At 37.2% G+C, this 23,368-nt stretch overlaps 1 protein-coding gene and 1 pseudogene across 5 annotated transcripts in view; both read left to right on the plus strand.

The window, feature by feature from the left end:
• Positions 1 to 2,520: 2,520 nt before the first annotated feature.
• The window catches only part of PLSCR4 (phospholipid scramblase 4), a 46,129-nt gene continuing 25,281 nt past the window's right edge, over positions 2,521 to 23,368 (plus strand). For 3 of the 5 annotated variants that reach the window (XM_037843135.1, XM_037843120.1, XM_037843152.1), the window contains exons 1-2: positions 2,524 to 2,749; positions 3,231 to 3,318. The gene's annotated coding sequence lies outside the window, so the exon portion shown is untranslated. Of the gene's footprint in view, positions 2,750 to 3,230; positions 3,319 to 20,472; positions 20,594 to 22,726; positions 22,776 to 23,368 lie in introns of all 5 variants that reach the window. The other 2 variants (XM_037843144.1, XM_037843127.1) reach the window with 2 other exon arrangements.
• LOC119526106 lies at positions 3,169 to 12,057 on the plus strand (annotated as a pseudogene).

Genomic DNA, 23,368 nt, shown 5'->3' on the forward strand with positions numbered 1-23,368 from the left:
ACTATCTTTCCTTTTGTTGCTTCCTAGCTGTCATTTTTTTGTTGTTGTTGTTCTTTTTTTCCTCTCTTTCTTCTTTTATTTTTCTCTGGTCTCTCTACCTTCTTTGACTCTTCCTCCTCCTCTGTGGAAGAAATGAAGATGTCCTTATCAGATAGTGGCGATGGTGGTGAATACATAAATACATGACTATACAGGGAACCATCAATTGTTTACTCAGGGTGGAATGTATGGTGTGTGAACAAAACCTTCTAAAAAAAAATGGGTTGATGAAGAAAACTTGAGGGCACTATGTTGAGTGAAATAAGACAGACACATAAGGACAGATGTTGCAGGGTCTTGCTGATATGAACTAGTTATAATACGTAAACTCAAAGACGTGAAATGTTAAGTTATCAGGATATAGACCGAGGCTAAAGAATGGGGAGCAGTTGCTTATTATGAGCAGAATATTCAACTAGGGTGAAATTAAACGTTTGGAAATGGACAGAGGTGATGGTAGCACATTGTGAGAATAACTAACAGTGCTGAATGGTGCGTGAAGGTGGTGGAAAGGGGAAGCTTAATCACGTATGTCACCAGAAGGAAAGTTGGAGGTTAAAAGAAGGGAATGTATAAAACAGTGAATCTTGTGGTGGACAATGTTCATGATTAACTGTACAAATATAAGAAATCTCTCTCATGAACTAGAACAAATGTATAACACTATAACCAGAAATTAATAATAGAAGGGCATATAGAAAAACATATATACACCTATTGCAAACTACGTACTATAGTTAGTAGTATTTTAACATTCTTTCATCAACAGTAACAAATGTACTATACCAATACTATGGATCAATAATGGAGGGTGGGTGGTTAGGGGTATGGGAAGATTTGAGTTTCCTTTTTTTGTGTGTCTTTATTTCTCTTCTGGAGTAATGAAAATATTCTAAAAATTGAGAAAAAAATAACTGTGGTGATGGGTGCACAGGTGTATGTTGGTACCATGGGCAAGTGATTGTATACTTCGGATCTTTGGATAATTGTATGGTATATGAACAATCTCAATAAAAGAAATGAAAAAAAAAAAAAAAAACCTGACTGTCTAAGCAAAAATTACAGCATTGTATTGTGTAGTTTATGACATATATGTGTGAAATATAAAGCAGTGATGGCACATGGGATTGAAGAATCAAAAAATATTATTACATATTTTCACTTTTTATGTGAAGTGGTACAATATTAACTGGAAGTGGTCTGTGGTAACATAAGAGCAGCAAATAAAACTAATATAATAGAAAGAGATGTAGCTTAAAAGCAATGGAGCAATTCTAATGGAACAGAAAAAAATAGTGAATTTGTCAGTCCCTGAAGTATTCAAATTGGCACATCATCAGATCAGGAATTTTAGAAAGATGCGTGTTTGAATTTCTGCTTTCCACTTAAAATCTGTGATTTGGGGACTCTGATATATTTTCAAACTTTTTTGCCCCAAAGCAATATGTTTCACAGGTCAGGTGTGCTCTTGAATTTTTTGGCGTCTTTCATGTGGCCATTGTGGAATTTGTATGCATAAGCTCAACATCTTGGCCCATTTTGTGAATTAAAAACAAAGCTAATAAATGTTATTATATTTTGCTGTAACCTGTTTCTTTGTTTTATGCTTTAAGTAAAACTCTGTTTCTGCATGTGAGAAACCTGTGCAATTTCTACTGAGACAGACAATATGAATTTTTAAACTCTCTTCTCATACTGACAAATAGCTTGCATACAAAGGGCCATGGAAAATTCCAGAACTCCACTCCCATATGCCTTCTTCAACCCAAACTTCTTCCACAGTGACACACTGCAAAGTTCTCCTCAGAGTTTAATCTAACTTCTGTCTACTTCTGATTGTCTATCAGATTAGGGAACATTTAGGTTTTCTCACTATCTGTCACTGTACTGCCCTTCTCCCCATAGACTACTCCAAACCCGAACGCTGTTAGTTGGAAAGAAGTAATTGTGCCTAACAAAGCTAATTAATAAGTTATATTTTTCTTCCAATGTCAGAAAACAGAGGCGAGCCTGCTCCCCCCTCTCCTTTTTCCTAGCATTCCTCCCTTGCCCATTCCAAGATCAAATTGGCCTTCAATCCTGTGGAAAAAAAACAAATGCCTGGGCCTTGGGCCTGAGTGTTTCCTGCCAGCATTGCATTGCCAAGGCCAATTCCCCAAGCCAAGGGTCCATGGGTGAGAGCAAATGCAAATTAAAAAGTCTCTTGTGAGAAGAGTGGTTTTCTTCTCTTTGTTTCCCTGCTCAGAAATCCCTCTGTAAGCAAACCTCTTTCTTACAGCCAGAAACTGATTAGGGGCAACAGTGGACTTTCTCTTATCTTTTTTGTTCACCTCATATTAGGTTTATGACAACTTGTTTCCCTTCTTCAATCCCCCCCCCCTTTTTTTTTTTTCATTTATAAACCGACTTCAACGGTGTTCCACCCCTTCCTGGATAACCCACCCGGGGGGCAGCTGTTTTCTAAGCGCAGGCTGGGCGGGATGCCAAGGCTGGGTCGCGCACGCGCCAAGGAAGAGTGCCTGGGAGAGCAGGGTGCACGGACCTGGCCCCGCGCCTCTCCCTCCCCTCTGCACTCTTGTTTTGTTTTTAATTTGAAAAATCCTCCTCTTCCTTTCCCCCTCTCCTGCCGCTTCCTCTATCGCATTTCTCCACGGATTCCATTAGATCCCGGTCCCGCGTCGCCAGTGGCGAGCGTACTGCAGGGCTCGCGGTGAGTATGACCGAGTGGCGCAAGGGCGGGAGCCTTGGGGCCGGGGACTTCAAGAGGAAGAGTCCCGGCCCGCGGGACTAGTGGACGCGGGGGTCGTGTCCTGGGCCCGCAGGTCCCGACCCACTGAGCCACATCCTCAAGTGGTTGCAGAAGTTTGGGGCGCTCCGCGCGCGCATCTGCAGCGGGGACGCGGCGGGTTTTGTAGCGAGCCATTTCCAAACCGGATTAGTGATTGTCCAGTTGCCTAAGGGGACGGGTTCCTTAGATCCCAACGTCTGCAGCAGTGTCCCCGGGTGAAGGCTTTCGGTTGGGAAGACTGGTTCTGGCCAACGTGAAGCGCGCTCTCGGAGAGGTGATTGCACTTTACCCGGGCCTCTCCCTGCCCCTTTTTTGAGTATCTCTTCTATGAAGAAGGCACGATGCCCTGGACAGCCCTCTCCACTGGCGCGTTTCCATCACTCAGCCATGTTTGTCATGACAGGTTCCTCCAGACTTGGCTCCTCTTGAATCTCACAGGCATTTATTTCCTCCGTGAAGTTTTTACGGACGCTGGCCGGACCAACTCAGAGGTAAAAACGTTTTCATAACTTTTTACACGCTTGGGGCATGGGAGGGTTACAGAGAAGACGTCTCTCACATCAATTCGGGCAAACTGGGGGATGTAATTTACTTGGAGAATATACTTACACTGGTTCTATAAAATTAACGTGTTTATTTCAAAGATCTGAGATTTTAATTCCAAATCGCATGTTTAAACTTGGAGCTACCAAAACAAGTGCAGATGGAGATACTATGCACTAATGTTGATTCCTACCTTCTTAATAGAATGTCGATTCAGTGGTAAACATTGCATAATACTATGCTAAGAATAGATAGTTAACTTCCATCCGTCCATCAATCCATCCTCCATCCATCGGGCGTGGTGCTGAATGATAAATCACTATCACCATTTGTGTTAAATCTAAAAGAGGCAAGAATGCTCACCATCACACTCTGTGCCATTGTTAACTGTACCAACCAATTAAATTAGATATAAGAACAAATTAACATTCTGATTTGAAAGTAAGAAACAAAATTATTACTTTTTACAGATGTTGTTATTGTATACCTTGAATGTCGACAGAAAACAACTTAAAAACTATTAGGAATAATAAGAGAAGTTAACAAATTGGCCAGTTGCATTTAATTGTAACCTGTAAATATCAATAGATAATCTATACATAATCTGGAGAATAGAACAAAAATATCCTATTCAATTTAGCTAGAAATAATACCAAATTTAAAGACCTATTTAAAAAATTATATTTATATTTTAAAAAGTTAAAACTCTACTAAGAGGTAAAATGCTCTTAGGGACATATATGAAAATACATTAGAAGTATGTGTGAAACTATATAGTTGAAAATACAGTAAAAATATGTATCTTTTCTAAGAAAAGACATCATGCTTTATATAAGAATATATAAATTACATATAATCCTAACAGAATTTTTTGTTGATTTTTGTCACTGGACTAATTGGCTCATGTGGAAGAACAAACACTTGAGAATAGCTGGGATAATTTCGATTAAAATATATATTAGGGGCATAGGCTTTGCTAGATAAAAAGCATTATAAGGCTATAGTGAATAAAATTTTCTAGGCCCTCTAATTATCAGAGAATTGCAAATTAAGATCGTTTTTTGCCTATTTTGCTGATTTCAAGAGTGTCATAACACAAAAACATTGATAATATCAGGAAGGAAATTTTCATTCAGTTATTAAAATCTATCCTGCAAAACCTGTTTCCTAGTGTACAGATAAAAATCTGTGTTCAAAGATGTACACAGTAGGATTGTTTGTAATATAGAAAAATTGTGAAGAATTCTATAACCATTGATTGGAATTTGGTTGCATAATTTATGGTACATCCATAAGGTAAAATAATATATAGTTAAACACATTTGGTAGCTCTAAATGTTCTAATATGGAAATATGTTCAAAGAACATTATAAGTTAAAACAAAAACAAACAAAACAAGCAAGTTGAAATATATATATATTATGACATTTTTGTAAATAATAATTATATACACAAGTATGTTCAAAGATAGGCTGTGTAAGAATATAGACTGCATTATATCATTATGGATATTCATGTGCTCTTCCTTATTTCTATAATATAAGCATATTTATAAGGAAAGGATGATGCATTGTAATAGCAAAAGTAATAAAGATCCTGAGCATGTTTGTGATCAGTAATTTATATAGAATAATTCCTTCCTGGCTATAAAAGTTGTCATTCACTATAAAATTTTCTCCCACAAGGCTTTCATTTTACTGCCAAATTGTTCTCTTCATTTTCTTGTCTTTGAATGTCCTCTTTCAGCCCCTTCCTCTGAAAATCCTTTTTTTATCCTCTTTCCTAATATTGATTGCCATGATGTTTATTTGTAGCACAGAAATGAAAAGGGCTGCCTGAGATATTTCACACTCTGTTAACTGTTTTATAAAAGAAAATACAGAAATGTTTGCTCTCCTTATATTTCACCAGCATTGAACTAAAATTTAATTTTCTATTTCTCATCCTTCAGTATTAAGGAGATACACAGTTCTTTAAAAAAGGAAAACATTATCTAAAACTAGACTACAAAACATAAAGAAAACATTCAATGATAAATATGCAGTAAAGACAAATGACATTTAAAAAGATTAACAAAATAAAGGTTCTAATAACCTTCACATAAAAATCTCAAGAAGAAAATAAGAAACATCTCAATCTGATAAATGGACAAATGACAGGCAATTCACAGAAAATGAGTTACACATGACTTTCAAACATATCAAAAATTCCTCAATATTATAAGAGATATGTATAATAAAATCACAACTTTTTTTGTCTATCAGATTGTCAATGCTAAATATTTTGAGAAACACTATGTAGGAAGGTCCCTAGTAATCATGGGGAGTGCAAATTGATTCAGTTCTTTTGGAGTGCTGTTTGACAGTATCTATCAAAATAAGAATACACAAAACTTTGATCTAGTAATTGTGCTTCCAGGAATATGTACTACAAAAATAAACACACAGATGCACAAAGAAGTATATCTAAATTTATTTCAGCATTGTTTGTAATAGAAATTTTGAAATAATTAAATTTCCGTTAAGTGGCTTGTTAAATATAGTACAGCCATTAGAAAGCATAAAGTTTATATGACCTGAAATATAATCAACATGAAGACATTTTAATACAGAAATGTATATAGAAGAATGTCATTTGTATTACAAGGTACATGCATTAGTTTGTGTGTACTTTAGAATGTCTCTTGGAAGGCACATGAAAAAATCTGTTAACAGCGGTTGCCTTTGGAAATGGGAATTAGAGTTTTGGGTGAGACGGATTGTCGCTTTTCGTTATACAACAAATACTTTGTTACTGTTTGAATTTTTTGTTAGTGTGTGTGTTTGCAGATAACTGCTATTCCAAAATTGTCTGTTGTAAGATTTCCTATCAAAAGGAATTAATTATAGATCACATGACCTCCTGTTTTATTCCAGTTCTTAATACTAGAAGACTAGCCAGATATGACACAATAAGGCATTATCTGGTAATCTTCCAGATATCGTAATTGGCATGGTAAAGTTTCCTTAAATGTATTAAATAAACATGAGAACAATTGTTCTTCCAATATTTTTTAATATGGTAAGTAAAAAAAAATTTTCCCTCCTGAAAGCTAAAATCCAGAAAACTGATGTTTTCTTTAAGTCATTTAAACAGCCTTAATATACTTAACCAAAGATATCCGTGGATTGTGAGTATCAGTTCACTCTCATTCAGTCTCATGTTTTTGTTGTAAAATAAAACCAAGTAGGCAACCCCAAAGTCCTCAAAATTTGATGAAAAGGAAATGTTCTGCCGTACACCCTTTGGAAGGAGTTATGGTGTGAATAAAATAAGAAATATGTATTTATATTGATTACAACAAGGATACTAAAATTGATCAGATTTTACCAAAATCTCATTTGTTCATAGTGAAAATCACTCCCTTTCCTCAAGTATTTTGAAAGTAGAATTGACTTCCTCCAAAGATATAACTAGATAAATATGTATCACATGTACAGATCTAATAATGAAGGACTCTGTATATCTATGGGACATCTCTGCTACATATTTTATCCCATCATAACAGATCTTGATTTCAGACTAGTGCAAAGCCTCTGTAATTGTTTTCCAGTGGGGTGGTTTCTCTAATTCCAACCTAATTAGGTGCCAGATTGTAGAACAGGAATGGACTGAATTCTCCACAGTAATTGAACTTTGCTCCACTCATATTGAACCTACTCAACTCTCCAGATTCCTGGTAACCAAGAAACCCATTTATCAACACCATACACCACAGGAGTCAAGAATTTGGCTTACAGTCTCTAAAGAGAGTTGAACTTGGAAGGGTGTGTGTACACCTTTCATCTTTGGTGAACTCAAGTCTTTCAGATTCACTGCAAGAGAATACTTTATACTTCTGTTTCATTTTTGTTTTTTTTCCCATCTTTATACAGATTACAAAAGGAATTACACCCTTATTGTAGAAATCTCTAGTTTTTTAAAATACTTTTTAAAACAAAATATTCACTTACAGATATTTTATGATTTTTACAAATCTAATTGTGAACATACATTTAAAAGAGATAAGATTTTATTATAAGATTTCACAATCCTATGTTTATTTAACCATATTGCTACATGATCTTGTTTGCTAAAGCCACCGGAATGCAAAATACCAGGAATGGATTGATTTTTATAAAGGGGATTTATTAGGTTACAGATTTACAGTTCTAAGGCCGTAAAAGTTTCCAAACTAAAGGATCAACAAGAAGATATCTTCACTGAGGAAAGGCTGATGGCATTCAGAAACCTCTGTTATCTGGGAAAGCATGTGGTTGGTGTCTGTTGACCCTTTGCTTCTGGGTTGCGTTGCTTTCAGCTTGATTCCTGTGGCTTTCTCTGTAAGCAACTGTGGGTTCTAACTTAGCTTCTCTGGGGCAAACTCTGGGCTTCATCTCTTAACTTAGCTTCTCCAAACGTCTTTCGGTCTGCATCTGCAAGCATCTGGGTCTGTGTCAGCCCCTGAGCTCTCTTAAGGACTCCAGTAAATAATCAAAACCCACCTTGAATGGGTGTGGTCACACCTCCATGGAAATAATCTAATCAAAAGGTCTCACCCACAGTTGGATGGGTCACATCTCCATGAAAACAACTTCATGAAATCAAGTTGTTTGCTTGTGGTTGCACCCATAAGTCTGCACCCACAAGATTGGAATAAAAGGACATGGCATTTGTGGGGGGTATAATAGATTCAAATCAGCATACTACATTTTTAGATAGTTTACAATTACTGCTGTTTCCTGTGTTCCTTCCTTGGAAATGTAATTTTTAGTAATTTATCCCTGAAAACAGATACCTCTTACAGCATATTTTGGATCTCTCTTGGAATTTAATATACAGGGAATTTACTTAGTTTATAAGTGAGATTTGATGGAAATTTTAGATAAAGTATTATATTAGTAATTTTAATTGACTATTCAGATATGATTCCTATAGCAGATGGATTTTTATTTGAGTGGGGGAGGGATATCATAGAGCTGTAATTGAAGGGATGTGTATCAGAATCACCTGGGAAATGTCTTCAAGTCTCATATATTTAGGAAAGAAAGTCCCCTTGACCAGTAGTTCTCAAAGTGTGATCCCTGAGCCAGCATCATCTGCTTCACCTGGAGACTTGTTAGAAATGCTCAATCTTAGGTTTGCTCTCAGACCTACTAAATCAGAAACTCTGGAGCAGGGGTTCAGCAATCTGTGTTTTAACAAGCCCTCCCAGTGATTCTTATGCCAATTAAATTTTTTATGCAATTTATTGAGATATATTCACATAACATATAATCATTCAAAATGTACAATCAATTGTTCACAGTATCGTCAAATAGTTGTGCATTCATCACCACAATCTTTGAACATTTTCATTACTCCAAAAAAATAAAATTAAAATTAAAATTAAAAGAGTATCCAAAACATCCCCTTTCCCTCCCCTCCCCCATTGTTCATTTACTTTTTTTCAATACAGTTTTATTGAGATATATTCACCCACCCTAAGTCATCCACAGTCTACCATTGATTATTCACAGCACCATCATACATTTGGGCATTAATCACCAGAATGAATTTTTGAATCTTTTCCTCACTCCAAGATAAAAATAAAAGCAAAAATGAACAACTAGATCTTTCCATCCCCTCCATCCCACCCTGTTCTTCACCTAATTTTTGGCCCCGTTTTTCTACTCATCTGTCCATACACTGGAAAAAAGGAGTGGGAGCCACAGGTTTGCACAATCACGCAGTCACACTGTGCAAGCTACAAAGTTATATAATCGTCTTCAGGAATCAGTGTCACTGGGTTGCAGTTCAACAGCTTCAAGTATTGCCCTCTAGCCATTCCAACACACTAAAAACTAAAAGGTGATATCTATATAGTGCATAAGAATACCCTCCAGAGTGACCTCTCCACTCCATTTGAGATCTTTCCACCACTGGAACCTTATTTTTGGTCAAGAAGATCCTCTCAATCCTGCAGTGCTGGATCCAAACTTGTCCTCAGGAGTCATTTCCTGTATAGGGCAGTGATCCCATACAAAATTATAAGTAGGCTTAGCCTTTCCCTTGCAGCAACCAGCCTCACAAGGGAGAGCCCTCAGATTGAGGACTCGGCCCACCAAATTCATGCCAATTAAATTTTGAGAAACATTGTTCTAGATGTTTTCATATAACCTAAGGCATATTTAGAATACAGGCCTAGCTTGTTTTATTGTGCTTTGCTTTATTGCACTTCCCAGATATGTTGTTTTACAAATTGAAGGTTGTAGCAACTCTGAGTCGAGCAAATCTGTGGGTGCCATTTTCCAACAGCATGTGCTCACTGTGTCTCTGTGTCACGTTTTGGTAATCATCACAATGTATCAAACTTTTTCATTATTATTGTATTTGTTATGGTGATCTATTTGATGTTACTATTATAATTGTTTTGGGGCACCAGGAACCATGCCCATATAAGACAGCAAACTTAATTGATAAATGTTGTGGGCCTTGTGCACTGTTTAGCCAAGTTGTAAATGCAAACAAAAAGTTCTTGAAGGAAATTAAAAGTGAACTCATGAATGATAGGACAGCAAAACAGCCTTATTGCTGATACAGAGCAAGTTTTAGTGGTCTAGATAGACAAACCAGCCACAACATTCTCTTAAGCCAAAGCCTAATCCAGAACAAGGCCCTAACTCCCTTCAATTTTATGAAAGCTGAGGGAGGTGAGGAAGCTGCAGAAGAAAAGTTGGAAGCAGAGTTTGGTTCATGAGGTTTAAGGAAAGAAGCTGTCTCCATAATATAAAGGAGCAAGATGAAGCAGCAAGTACTGATGTAGATACTGCAGCAAGTTATCCAGAAGATCTAAGATAATTGATGAAAGTAGCTAAGCAGATTTTCAGTGAAGATGAAACAGCCTTCTATTGGAAAAAGATATCATATAGGAATTTCATAGCTAGAGAGAAGTCAATGCTTGGCTTCAAAGGACAGACTGTCTTTCTTAATTAGGGGCTAATGTAGCTAGTGACTTTTAGTTGAAGCCAATGCTTATTTACTATTCTGGAAATCCAAGGGCCCTTAAAAATTTTGCTAAATATACTCTGTTTATGCTCTTTAAATGGAACAACAAAGGCTATATGAAAGCACACCTGTTTACAACATGGTGTACAGAAACTTTAAGCCTACTGTAGAGACCTATGATCAGAAAAAAACAATATGTCTTTCAAAATATTACTGCTCATTGACAATGCACTGGGTCAGCCAAGAGCTCTGATGGAGATGTACAACAAGATGAATGTTATTTTCATGCCTGCTAATACAACATCCATTCTGCAGCGCATGGATCAAGGAGTCATTTAGACTTTCAGGTCTTATTATTTAAGAAATATGTTTCATAATGCTCTAGATGCCATAGATGTTGATTCCTCTGATGGATCTGGGCAAAGTAATTGAAAACCTTCTGGAAAGGATTCACCATTCTAGGTGCCATTAAGGGCATTCATGATTCATGGGAAGAGGTCACAATATCAAGATTCAAAGGAGCTCAAAAGTTGATTCCAACCTTCATGGATGACTTTGAGAGGTTCAAGACTTCAAAGGAAGTAACTGCAGTTGTGGTGGAAATAGAAAGTGAACTAGAATTAGAAGTGGAAACTGAAGATGTGACTGGATTGCTTCAATCTCATGATAAAACTTTAATGGGTAAGGGGTTGCCTCTTATGGATGAGGAAATAAAGTGGTTTCTTTTAATCAAATCTAATCCTGATGAAGAGTCTGTGAACATTGTTGAAACAACAACAAAGGATTTAAAATATACTTACTGATAAAACAGTGGCAGGGTTTGAGAAGATTGACTCCAATCTTGAAGGAAGTTCTACTGTAGGTAAAATTGTATCAAACAGCATCACATGCTACAGAGAAATCTTTTGTGAAAGAAAGAGTCAGTCAATGCAACAAACATCATTGTTGTCTTATGTTAAAAAATTGCCACAGCTGCCCCAACCTTCAGGAACCACCAACCTCAGCAGTTAGCTTGAGCAGCCATCAACATCAAGGCAAGATGCTCCACCAGCAAAAAGATTACAACTTGATTAAGCCTCACATGATGGTTAGCATTTTTTTTTAATCAATACTGTATGCATATATTTTTTAGACGTAATGCTGTTGCACCTTTAATAGAACACACTGTAGTGTAAATATAACTTTTTCATTCACTGAGAAAACAGAAAATTCCTATGACTTACATTATTGCATGGCTTGCTTTATTGTGGTGATCTGGAACTGAATCTGCAATATCTCCAAGATATGTCTGTAGTTCCAAATTTTTTTATTTACCTACCTCACTCTTCTTTGAGAATCAACATATTTGTTTACCTATGGAATTTCTGTGCAAGAAGGAACTTTGAAAGTCAATTAGTTCAAAATTTTACTGAATAACTGGAAGAACAAAACAAAGCCCTGGAGTTTAACCAGTTTTTTTACATACATTTAGCACAAACATATTCAGAGGCTGAATTGGGGATTTGAAAAAGGCCTGAGGAATAACATGAAATGCATCACTGCTGAGGTTGTTGTTTTGTCTGCTTGTCTGTATATGTTGTGTGTATGTTTGAAGCTCTTTTTATGAAATATTTGCATAGCTTTTCTTTGGTTTCAAGGTGACAAAAAATTGCAATTTTTACACTGTCAGAAGAACAAGCTCACCCATGATTCTTTTATAATTTATTTGACTATTTTCAGTTTCTTAAATATTTGAGTGCTTAGGAAGGCAGAAAAAGGACTAAATTTGTTAAATATTTTCATCAAATGGATAAACAGTTTGGGAGGTGTTCCAGTTTGCTAATGCTGCCATTATGCAAAACCAGAAATGGAATGGCTTTTATAAAAGGGGTTTATTTGGTTACAAATTTACAGTCTGAAGGCCATGAAAATGTCCAAATTAAGGCATCAACACAAGTATACCTTCACCAAAGGAAAGCCAGTGGCATCTGGAAAAGCTCTGTTAGCTGGGAAGGCATGTGGCTTTTGTCTGCTGATCCCAGGTTGTGTTGCAGCTCCTCTCTTAGCTCCTGTGTATTCTTCAAAATGTTGCTCTTGGGGTGTTTTGTCCTCTCTTAGCTTCTCTGGAGCAATAGTCTGCTTTCAATGGCTGTCTCCAAAATGTCTCTCTTGGCTGTGGCTGCTTTGAGGTCCCTCTGTGAGCTTTAATAGGTCTCCAGTAAACTAATCAAGACCCATGCTGAATGGGTAGGGCCACACCTCCATGGAAATAATCTAATCAAAAGTATTACCCACAGTTGGGTGAGTCACATCTCCATGGAAACAGCCTAATCCTAAGATTCCAACCTAATCAACACTAATTCACTGGCCCCCACAAGATTGCATTAAAGAACATGGCATTTTGGGGGACATAATACATCCAAACCAGCACAGGAGCTAAGCTGCTACTTGGGGAAAATCAGCTATAGAAACATTGTATATCCTATCAAAGATACCTTTAAAAAATTTCTAGTGTATCAGATATCCATGAATAAATATTTCAACAAAAGTAAAAAGAAAAAAAATTGACTTTTGATGCCATACTGTAAGAATATGTATTTTTAAAACATATCTTCAGCAACTTGATCCAATTAAAAAACTGAAACAAAATACTACTTTTAAACTTGATTATAGAAGATGTTGATTTTTATTTCAATTTTATTGTTTTTGTATTTCAATCTTAGAGGTCTATAAGTGTAAACTGTTTTAAATTTAATTTTTTTCTATTAAAAAGAAATGAAAGATCTGCAAATTTGATTATCCCCCAGATTTTTGGAGTCATTTCTCAGATTTTTGGAATCATTACTTTGGTAAATTTATATGTTTCTGAATTTGAATAATTAAATGTTCACAGTAGGAAACATTGATTACTTTATTCAAAAACACAATTTTCCCCCCAGATTGGTTTCTGGTAGTATAGATGGACACTTATCCAAGGAAAAAGATAATAAATATATGTGAACAGGTGGTGACTTTATTGAGAGGAATGAGGACAATTCATGATGCAATTTTCTTGATGATACATATGCAAAGGCCTTAAACTAGACAATGTGTGCAGTGTTTTTGCAGCAAAATTCATCACTGTAAGAAGAGTTGACCTTAATTAAACTCTTAATATATGATCATTGCAATAGCTATATTTTATCAAAACAAGCTATCCAGCCCTAACTCTGATAAACTTACTATAGTGTAATCACAAATTTAAGAAAGGAAGGAAATTCCTGGTAATGTTTTTTAATGGCTTTATAAATTTAGAAGTGCAATATAAATCAGTGAGTTCTCAAGTAGAGAATAAGAGTTGGTAAATATTTCAACTGTACCAAGAAATTACATTAACTGTAGGTGGTGTACATGACAATCTTGGGGAAGTTGCTGTATGAATCCCTTTGGGTTGGTAAGGCACTTGGAAACACACACGCTTCTAGAGAGTTCACTGCAATTTCTAATTTCCTTTGAGAGTCCCTCTTTGACCCATAGATTATTCAGGAGTATGTTATTTTATTTCTAAGTGTTTGCAGATTTTCTAGTTATTCTTCAGTTAGTGATTCCTAGCTAAAATTGCCTTGTGGTCAGAGAATAAACCTTGTATGATTTCAGTTCATCATAGTTTTTTAAGGTTTCTTTTATGACACAGAATATGGTCTGTCTGTGGGTATTCTGTTGTTGGATGGGGTGTTCTATAACTTTCAGTGCTGGTTGATGATGATGTTCACTTCTTCAGTATTGTTGCTGATTATCTCTACTGATTGCATGGATTACTGAGAGAGGAGTTTTGAAGACTCCAGCTATAACTATGTACTTCTCTGTTTCTCCTGTCTATTCTGTCAGTTTTTGCTTCATGTATTTTGGGTTATTTGGTTCAGTCACATTTAAGATTGTTATGTCTTCTTGAAAAATTGACCCTTATTTTTAAGTGATATCTCTCCTTAATTTTCTTTGCGCTAAAGTCTGCTTGTGGTATATTAATATAACTTTTCCAGTTTTCTTCTTTTTAACAACTTTGTTGAGATACAATTCATATACCATAAAATTCACCCAATTAAAGTCTACCATTTAATAGTATTTATTATATTCACAGAGCTGTGCAACCATCACAAAAGTCTAGTTCTAGAAAATTTTCATCACTCCAAAAAGAAATGCCATACTCATTTGGAGTCATTCTCCATGCCAGTCTACGTACCTCAACCCTTAACAGTGACCAATCTGCTTTATAACTCTATAGATTTGACTGGGATAGTTCACATAAATGGAGCCATGCAATGTATGCTGTTTTGTGACTGGCTTCTTTCACTTAGAATAATGTTTTCAAGGTTCATCCAGATTGGAGCATGTGTCAGTACTTCATATATTCTTTTTATTGCTGAATAATATTTAATTGTATGGATATATCATACTTTTATCCATTCATCAGTCAGTGGACATTTGGGTGAGTTCTACTTCTTAGCTGTTATGAATAATGCTGTTTTGAATGTATTTTTGTGTGGACATGTATTTTCTCTTCTCTTGGTCATATACTTAGGATTGGAAGGGCTGAGTTATATGGTAACTCTAGTTTAATTTCTCAAAAACTTGCTAGACTGTTTTTTTCCAAAGCAGTTGCACCATTTTAAATTCCCACTAACAATGCATGAGAGTTGCAATATCTCCACATTCTGATTAACATTCATTATTGTCTGTCTTTCAGATTATAGCCGTCCTAGTAGTTGGTCTCATTGCCAACTACTATTGACCATTCATTCATGTATCTTCTTTGGAGAAAGATCTATTCATATCTTTGGCCATTTCTCAATTGGCTATTTGCCTTTTTTATTAGTGAGTTGTGTTTTTGAATATTCTGTATAAAAATCCCTTGCCAGATATACTATTTGCAAATATTTTCTCCCATTCTGTGGATTTTCTTTTAATTTTCTTGATGGAGTTCTTTGAAGCACAAACATTTTTAAATTTGATGAAGTCCAATTTATTTCTTTTGTTGCTTGTGCTATTGATGTCATGTCTATGAAATCATTGCCTAGTCCAAGATATCAAAGATTTACACCTAGGTTTCCTTCTAGGAGTTTAATTTTTCCTTTTACAATTAAGTGTATGGCTCATTTTGAGTTATTTTGTTTGGGATGAGGTAGGGGTTTAAATACATTCCTTTGCATGTGGATATAAAATTGTCTCAGAACCAGTTGTTGAAAACACTATTCCTTCACCATTGGATGGTCTTGGCACCCTTGTTGAAATTCGTTTGACTGTAAATGTGTGGGTTTGTTTCTGGAGTCTCAATTTTATTCCTTTGTTCTATGTGTCTATCCTTATGCCAGTATCACACTGCTTTGATTACTGTTGCTTTTTAGTTAATTTTGAAATCAGGAAGTATAAGTCCTCCATATTTGTTCCTCTTTTTCAAAATTGTTTTTTACTATTCTAGGTCCCTTGCATTTCTGTATGATCAACTTGCTAATTTCTGTAAAGAGACAACTGGGATTTTAATAGGGATTGCAGTTAAACAGTAAATCAAATTTGGAAGTATTGCCTTCTTAACAATATTAAGTTGTTTGATTCATAGACTTGGCATATCTTTCTTTTTATTTAGATCCTTAATGACTTTCAACAGTATTTTATGGTTTCTTTGTATAAGTTTTGCACTTCTTTTGCTAAATTTATTCCTAATTATCTTATTCTTTTTGATACTATTGTAAATTGAATTGTTTTCTCATATTGTTCCTTGCTTGTGTACAGAAATACAATAGATTTTTTACATATTGGTCTTATTCTGCCGCGTTGCTGAACCTGTTTATTAGTTGTAATTTTTTTTAATGGATTCCTTAGGAATTTCTATATACAAAATTATGTTTCATTTCTGTGATCATAGGTAATTTTACTTCATTTCCAATCTGGTTATTGCCTTGGCCAGAACCTTCAGAACAATGTTGAATAGAAGTGGTGAGAGCAGATATTCTTGCCTTGTTGTTGGTCTTAGGAGGAAAGCATTCAATCCTTGTCCATTGAGTATAATGTTAGCTGTGGGTGTTTCGTTAGATGCCTTTTATCAGATTAAGAAATTCCATTCTATTTCTAGAGTTTTTCTTTTTGTAATAATAAAAGAATGTTGGATTTGGCATCTATTGAGATGATCATGTTGTTTTGTCCTTTATTTTATAAATATTGTGTATACGTTGATTGATTTTTGTGCAATGAACCTACCTTTTATTCCTGGGATAAATCTTATTTGGTCATTGTGTACACACCTTTTTTATGTTACTAGGTTCTGTTTGTTAGCATTTTTATAAGCATTTTTATAACTATATTCATAAACAAGTTGGTCTGTTGCTTTCATTTCTTATGATGGAAAATGTTCACACTTCTGTTTTTTGGAGGAGTTTGTGAAGGATTAGCATTTATTCCTTATTAAGTATTTGGTAGAATTTACTGGTGAAACCATCTCTGCCTGGGCTCTCTTTATGGAAAGTCTTTTGATTACCATTCCAGTCTCTTTATTTGTTACAAATCTATTCATGTTTTCTCTTTCTTCTCTAGTCAGTTTTTGTAGTTATGTCATTCTATAGATTTGTTCATTTCATTTATATTATCCAATTTGTTGACATTTGTTATTCTCTTATAATCCTTGTAATAGCCACTGGTCTAACTTGGGGGCCTGTGAGACTTGGCACTCACAGCCTGTGTGACCTAGGCCAGTTAATGTTTAACCTACCACCTCTGTGTCCTGAAGAGAATGTGCAACTGCACTATGTATGTATAGAAACCAGACCTCATATGTCGAGTTAGTCTATAGCTTACCTCCTTTTTGAACCCCCTTAGATGTTTCCTTCCTGCACAACATAATCCATCACCCCTATGTCATGGGAATGTCTTTGTCTAGAAAGCCCTTAAAACCATCTTGACCGGTTAGCTTGATTACATGGTCAACTTCTCTGCTGAGTGCTGTACCCACCCAGCGAAGAGAAAAGCCATTTGATTTTTGCTGATTTCTGCCTCTCTGTAAGTAAGCCCTGAATAAAGTTCATGTTTAGAAAATGCTTGGTGTCTTCTTTGGTCTTTCAACTGGCAAAGCCCCTTTGGGCTGTGACATCTGACGAGATAGCCAGGAGACCGAAGAGACTCCCACTTCTGTAGATATGAACCTCCAGAAGGGAGACACCCCGGTGGGAAACTAGGGTGACCTGGAACTTCAATGTGGGGAGGAGTAGCTAGCCTCCTGGATGAATGGGGCCCACTGAGGGAATATGGAGGTGTGTGCACCTCCCCTGCAGGACTAATAGACATCCTGCAACAGGCCGCAGGAGCCTTGGGAATTCAGAAAGAGAGAAAGGGCTGCCAGCTGGTGGCCACATTGGGCTGGCCACTGTTAGAGGCTGTACACACCACTACTGAGGAAGCTTTAGCAGCAAAGGTGACTTTTTGCTGCCTAGAGAATGAACTAAAACTGGAGAGAGATATGAGGCTGGCACAGCTGAGTTTAAGTTTGCTTTAAATGAAAGATTAAAGGGAGTAAATGAGAATTTGCCCACACTTGCATGCCATTATGCTAAGGTGAAAGGGTGCAAGCTAGATAAACTGCAGGTTAAATGCATTCTAACTTTGCCTGACTGCGACCCCAAGATGTGGGATCCATGAATTTCTGCTCAGAGGAAGGGTCCCAGTCAGACTGGGAGGGAGGAAGAGTCTAAGCTCACGGGTCCTCTGGTCTAATGCAAAATTAAATCAGAGCAGCCTGCAGGTCCTCTTGAGGAAGAGGAGAGTAAAGCAGAGCCGGCATCTGGTGAGCCAAAAGTGCTTGTCTCATCACGGGACTTCTCTCCAGCCGAGCTAAGGGATATTGGGACTCAATATAGACAGAAGACTGGTGAGCCACTGGCAAACTGGTTGCTATGGCTATGGGACGGTAGGGCAGACAACACTCTGCTCACCAGAAGGAGGTGAGTAAGTTAGCTACAATGTCTAATTACCCCTCCCTACACCAGCAGTTGTACTCACTTGGAACCAGCATGGAAACTCATTCACTTCTTCAGTGACTAATTAGGCAATGCAAAATAATGTGACCGTTAGGAGGGGGACTTGCCCCACACCCCACTGCAGTGGATTAGTATAAAGGAGCTTCAGAGTGTATTGCAGGCAGTAGGCATAAAGAAGTCTATTTATGCAAAGGACTCTGGGGCCAGATGAAGTGACTTTTACTTGAAGTTTATGTGGAATGATTTTACACATAGTCTCTAATCAATGGTATGGAACCTTAATGCCACTCCTTAAGCCTCTAACAGGAAAACTTCTTGTTGAAGTGGCTCAAGAGATTGCAGAGCTAGGGGAAGTGGATCAGCTGCAAAAAAAAAAAAAAAAAAAAAGGAAAATAAAATTAAAAAGATAAATAAAAATTAAAAAAAAAAAAAAAAAAAAAAAAAAGACAGAGTTAGAGCAACTGGGTGAATTCTCAGAGGGCATGACAGGCCAAACAGAGTGTCACATAAACAAATGTGGGCAGATCTCATAGCAGCTGGCACAAAATTAAAGGAGATTGATGGGCAGTTGAATGCTGTGTTAGTTAAACTGTGGGGTAAAATTGCCTAAGAAACAAAGGTTCATAAAGCAGGAAATTAAAACTTCAAAGAAAAAGTCTGCTTCAGGTTACTAGGCTCATGGTATAGAAAGAGAGCCTCCACCCCACCAGCAGAGGAGGTTTGGGAATCCCCCTTTCCCCTGGATTGGGGGTGGGGCCAAGATCCCCAAATAAGAGCAATTTATGGGGGATATCAGGAAATCACAGCCACCATAAAGGAATTAGAAAAAGTGGGCATTATTGTCCCCACTCATAGTCCATTGAACAGTCCTGTTTGGCCAATGAAAAAAAAAACTAATGATACTTGGAGAATGACTATTAATTATAGGGAATTAAACAAAGTAACTCCTTTGTTTGCAGCTCTGCCAAATATAGCTACCTTGTTGCAGAATATGAGTACTCAATTAAGTCAATTTAACTGTGTTAAACCAAGCTAATATTTTACTTAGCACATCTTTAGATCCCTCTAGCCAAGTTGCATCCACCTTCATATGGGAAAGACAACAATAGACATTAGCTGTGCTTCCGTAAGGATACCTTCAAATGTGGAAACCTCCAGCAGAGCCTGACTACTCTATCAAGTCCTTGGGTATTGTCTGGTTGGGTAAAACTAAGGCTATTCCTTCAGCTGTTGTTAAAAAAACAGAGTTGTACTTCTAAACAATTAATAGCTTTTCTTGGTTTATCATGTTATTGGAAACTGTTTATACTTTATTTAGTATGCATTTTGTACCTTCGTACACCCTAATTAAAAAAGAAAAAACATTGGAGTGGGACATCCCCTAGCAGGCTTCTTTTAAAAGGTCAAAATGTGCTGTGGCACCAGCACAAGTTTAAAGTGGGGTGGACCCCAGTGTGCCTCGTGAATTGGATTTGGCCAGTACTGACATTGGTTTTGGGTGGGGTTTGTGGCAAAGGCAACAGGCTAAACATGTACCTATCAGATTTTGGTCACTATTATGGAAAGGAGCAGAACTCTGATACAGCCCATTAAAGAAGCAATTGTGTGCTGCCTATAATGCCCTACTACAAGTAAAGGGGCTAGCTCAAAAGTGTTCTGTGACACTACAAATGGCAGTGCCTATACAAGGGTGGATCTGTGACACTATAAGCAAGTCCCATTCAGGAAGCATGCAGCTGAGCACGTTGATAAAATGGAAGGCTTACTTCTTGCAGTGCAGTGTTTTCAACAACAGCCCTTTAAGTGCAGAAATGCATGAAATTCTAGGTTCTGTCTCCTATATAGAAGAAGAGTTTCTCCTGCAACCCGCTAGCCCTCCCAAGGTGGCCCCTCCTCCATGCCCACCATTGATGGACAAGGGAGTATACCAGACTTAGCTTGGTATACTGATGAATCAGCACATGGACAACCAGATATCTGGGCGGTGGTGGCCATCCAGGCCAGCACTGACGCCATCTGGTTGGAGATGGGAACTCTGCAAGGTAGTCAGTGGGCTGAGCTGCAAGCTGTATGGATGGTAACTGTTCACAAACTGGGAGATGCTAACTGTTTGCATAGATAACTGGGCCTGACAGTACGGATGGCCACATGGAAGCAAGAACAATGGACAGTGGTCAGTTGCCCCCTGTGGTGGAAGGAAATGTGGGAAGACATCTGGACTGCTTGCCAGAAACATCAGGTAACCGTTTTCCATGTATCAGCCCACAGTGCTAATTCCCTGCCAGGTAACATAGAGGCAGAGGCAGATGATGCTTTGGCAAAGATCCGCAGCCTGACACCAGTGACTCACAAAGCAGCTGAATGGTTGCACCAGAAGACTGGACACCAAGGATATCAGACTTAATGGAAACTGGCACAGCATTTCCAACTGCCCATTATCCAACAGGAGCTGAAAGAGGTGGTAGACACCTGCCTTTCTTGCTCTCTGCAGTGACACCAGATGCTCCCTCACCAGCTTGGGCACAACCAGATTCCCATCACCTGGTGGCAGGTAGACTACATTGGACCTCTCCTTCTGTCCAAGGCATAAGGTATGCCTTCACAGCTGTGGATACAGCCATGGGACTTTTGCTGGCTTTTCCTGTAGGGAAGGTCAGCCAGCAGGCCACCATACATAGCCTAGAAAACCTAAGTGCCTTCTTTGGGGTCCCCATACATGTGGACAGTGATAGAGGGACCCCATTTACCAGACAGCTAACCTAGATTTGGGCCCTCAAACATAATGTTCTTTGAACTTTTCACCTGTCTTATAACCTCATCATGGCAGGATTAATAGAAAAGATGAATGGCCTTTTAAGAGAGCATTTAAAGGATAACAAAAGCTCCTTGCAGCAATGGACATGGCAACTGTATCCAGTTCTGATCAACATCAACTCCAGGCCTGGGACAGTGGCTCCTTCCCCTATGGACATGGTAACTGCTGGGCCCATGCAGGCCTTATGAATTCAGGCTTGAAGAGGCCAGCTGTCTTCAAGCCACAACAGGGCAATGACAATAACTTACTCTTGCCTGTGCCACAAACACTAAAAATTGGGGAAAATACAGTCAATTGGCCCTGGTCCTGGCCTATGCAGCCTTATTGGCTGGGTATCTTAAGCCCATGGGGGGTTGGGGTTGCCCAGAACTTAAATATTCAACCTCAGTTTATCAAAAAAAAAAAAAAAAGCAAATACCTGAAGTTATATATATTTTTAACCCTGGGCCTCCCATACCCAGGGAGCTGTATGTATTACTCTTTGGACACTTATTATGCCTAAATTAACTTTAAATCTGGCCACTAAAGGTTTTGCACAACCTAATAATTCAAAAAATATAATGCAGGCCTTAAGTCACATGCAAAATCACATACAAAGTATTGATCAGTTGTCCGATGATCCTTTATCTAGAAGGTGGAACTCACTAACTTGGTCATGTCATTATTTACTAATAGGCCTGTTATCTCTCTGTACTAAAATATTAGTGATATGTTGCGTAGTGTATTATTATTGTGGATTATGGATACAATGCCTGTTCTATGGTCAATGCAAGTTGCTGCACGGGGGTGGAATGTAAAAGCCACTGGCCTAACTTGGGAGTCTGTGAGACTTGGCTCTCAGCAGCCTGCGTGACCTAGGCCAGTTAAGATTTAACCTACCACGTCTGTGTCCTGAAAAGAATGTGCAGCTAGACTATGTACGTATAGAAACCAGACCTCATACTTCAAGAGTTGGTCTATAGCTTACCTCCTTTCTGAGTCCCCTTAGATGTTTCCTTCCCACACTACATAATTGATCACCCCTATGTTATGAGAATGTCTTCACCTAGAAAGCCCTTAAAAACCAGCTTGACTGTTTAGCTTGATTGTGTGGTAAACTTCCCTGCTGAATGCTGTACCTGCCCGGCCATTTGATTTTTGCTAATTTCTGCCTCTCTTTAAGTAAGCCCTGAATAAATTTCATGTTCAGAAAATGCTTGGTGTCTTCTTTGGTTCCTCAGCTGGAAAAACCCCCTTGGGCTGTGACAATCCTTTTTTATGTTAGATTGGCAGTAATTCCCTCCTTTCATTCATCATTTTAGCAATTTGAGTTTTCTCTTTTTCTTTATTTCTTTAGCTAAAAATTTGTCAATTCTGTTGATATTTCAAACAACTTTTGGTTTCATTGACTTTCTAATTCGTTTTGCTATTCTCTATTTCATGTGTTTCTGTACTAATCTTATTATTTCCTTCCTTCTACTCACTTTAGTTTTAATTTACTCTTTCTTTCCCCTTAAGTTGGAAGGGTAGGTTATTGATTTGAGATCTTTCTGTTTTTTTAAATATGTGTGTTCACAGCTATAAATTTCCCTGTGAGCAGTGCCTTAACTGCATCTCATAAGTTTTGGTAACTCATGTTTTCATTTTCATTCATCTCAAAGTATTACTGACCTCCTTTTTTTTTTTTTTTTCCCTTTTCTAAACCATTGATTATTTAGAAATGTGTTGTTTAATTTCCATATATTGTGAATTTGCCAAATTTCCTTCTGTGGTTGATTTCTAATTTAATTCCATCATTTTCAGATAAAATATTTTATATGATTTCAGTCTTTTCAAATTTACCGAAGTTTGTGTTATGACCAAACACATTCTGGAAAATGTTCCACAAGAGTTTGACAAGAATGTGCATTCTGCTGCTATTACATATAGTGTTTTGTAGATGTCTATTTGTTTATAATGTTCTGTTCTGCTATTACATATAGTGTTTTGTAGATGTCTATTTGTTTATAATGTTCTGTTCTTCTATTTCCTTATTATTTTCTTGTCTAGTTTTTCTATCCTTTATTGAAAATGAGGAATTGATATCTACAACTATTATTGTTTAATTGTCTATTTCTCTCTTCCATTTTGTAAGTTTTTGCTTCCTCTATAGTGGGGCTATGTTGCTATGTGGAGATATATTTAAAATTCTTTTTCTTTCTTTTGCATTGATCATAATTA

This window comes from Choloepus didactylus, chromosome 1 (assembly GCF_015220235.1).
Source record: "Choloepus didactylus isolate mChoDid1 chromosome 1, mChoDid1.pri, whole genome shotgun sequence".
NCBI classification, from domain to species: Eukaryota; Metazoa; Chordata; class Mammalia; order Pilosa; family Megalonychidae; genus Choloepus; species Choloepus didactylus.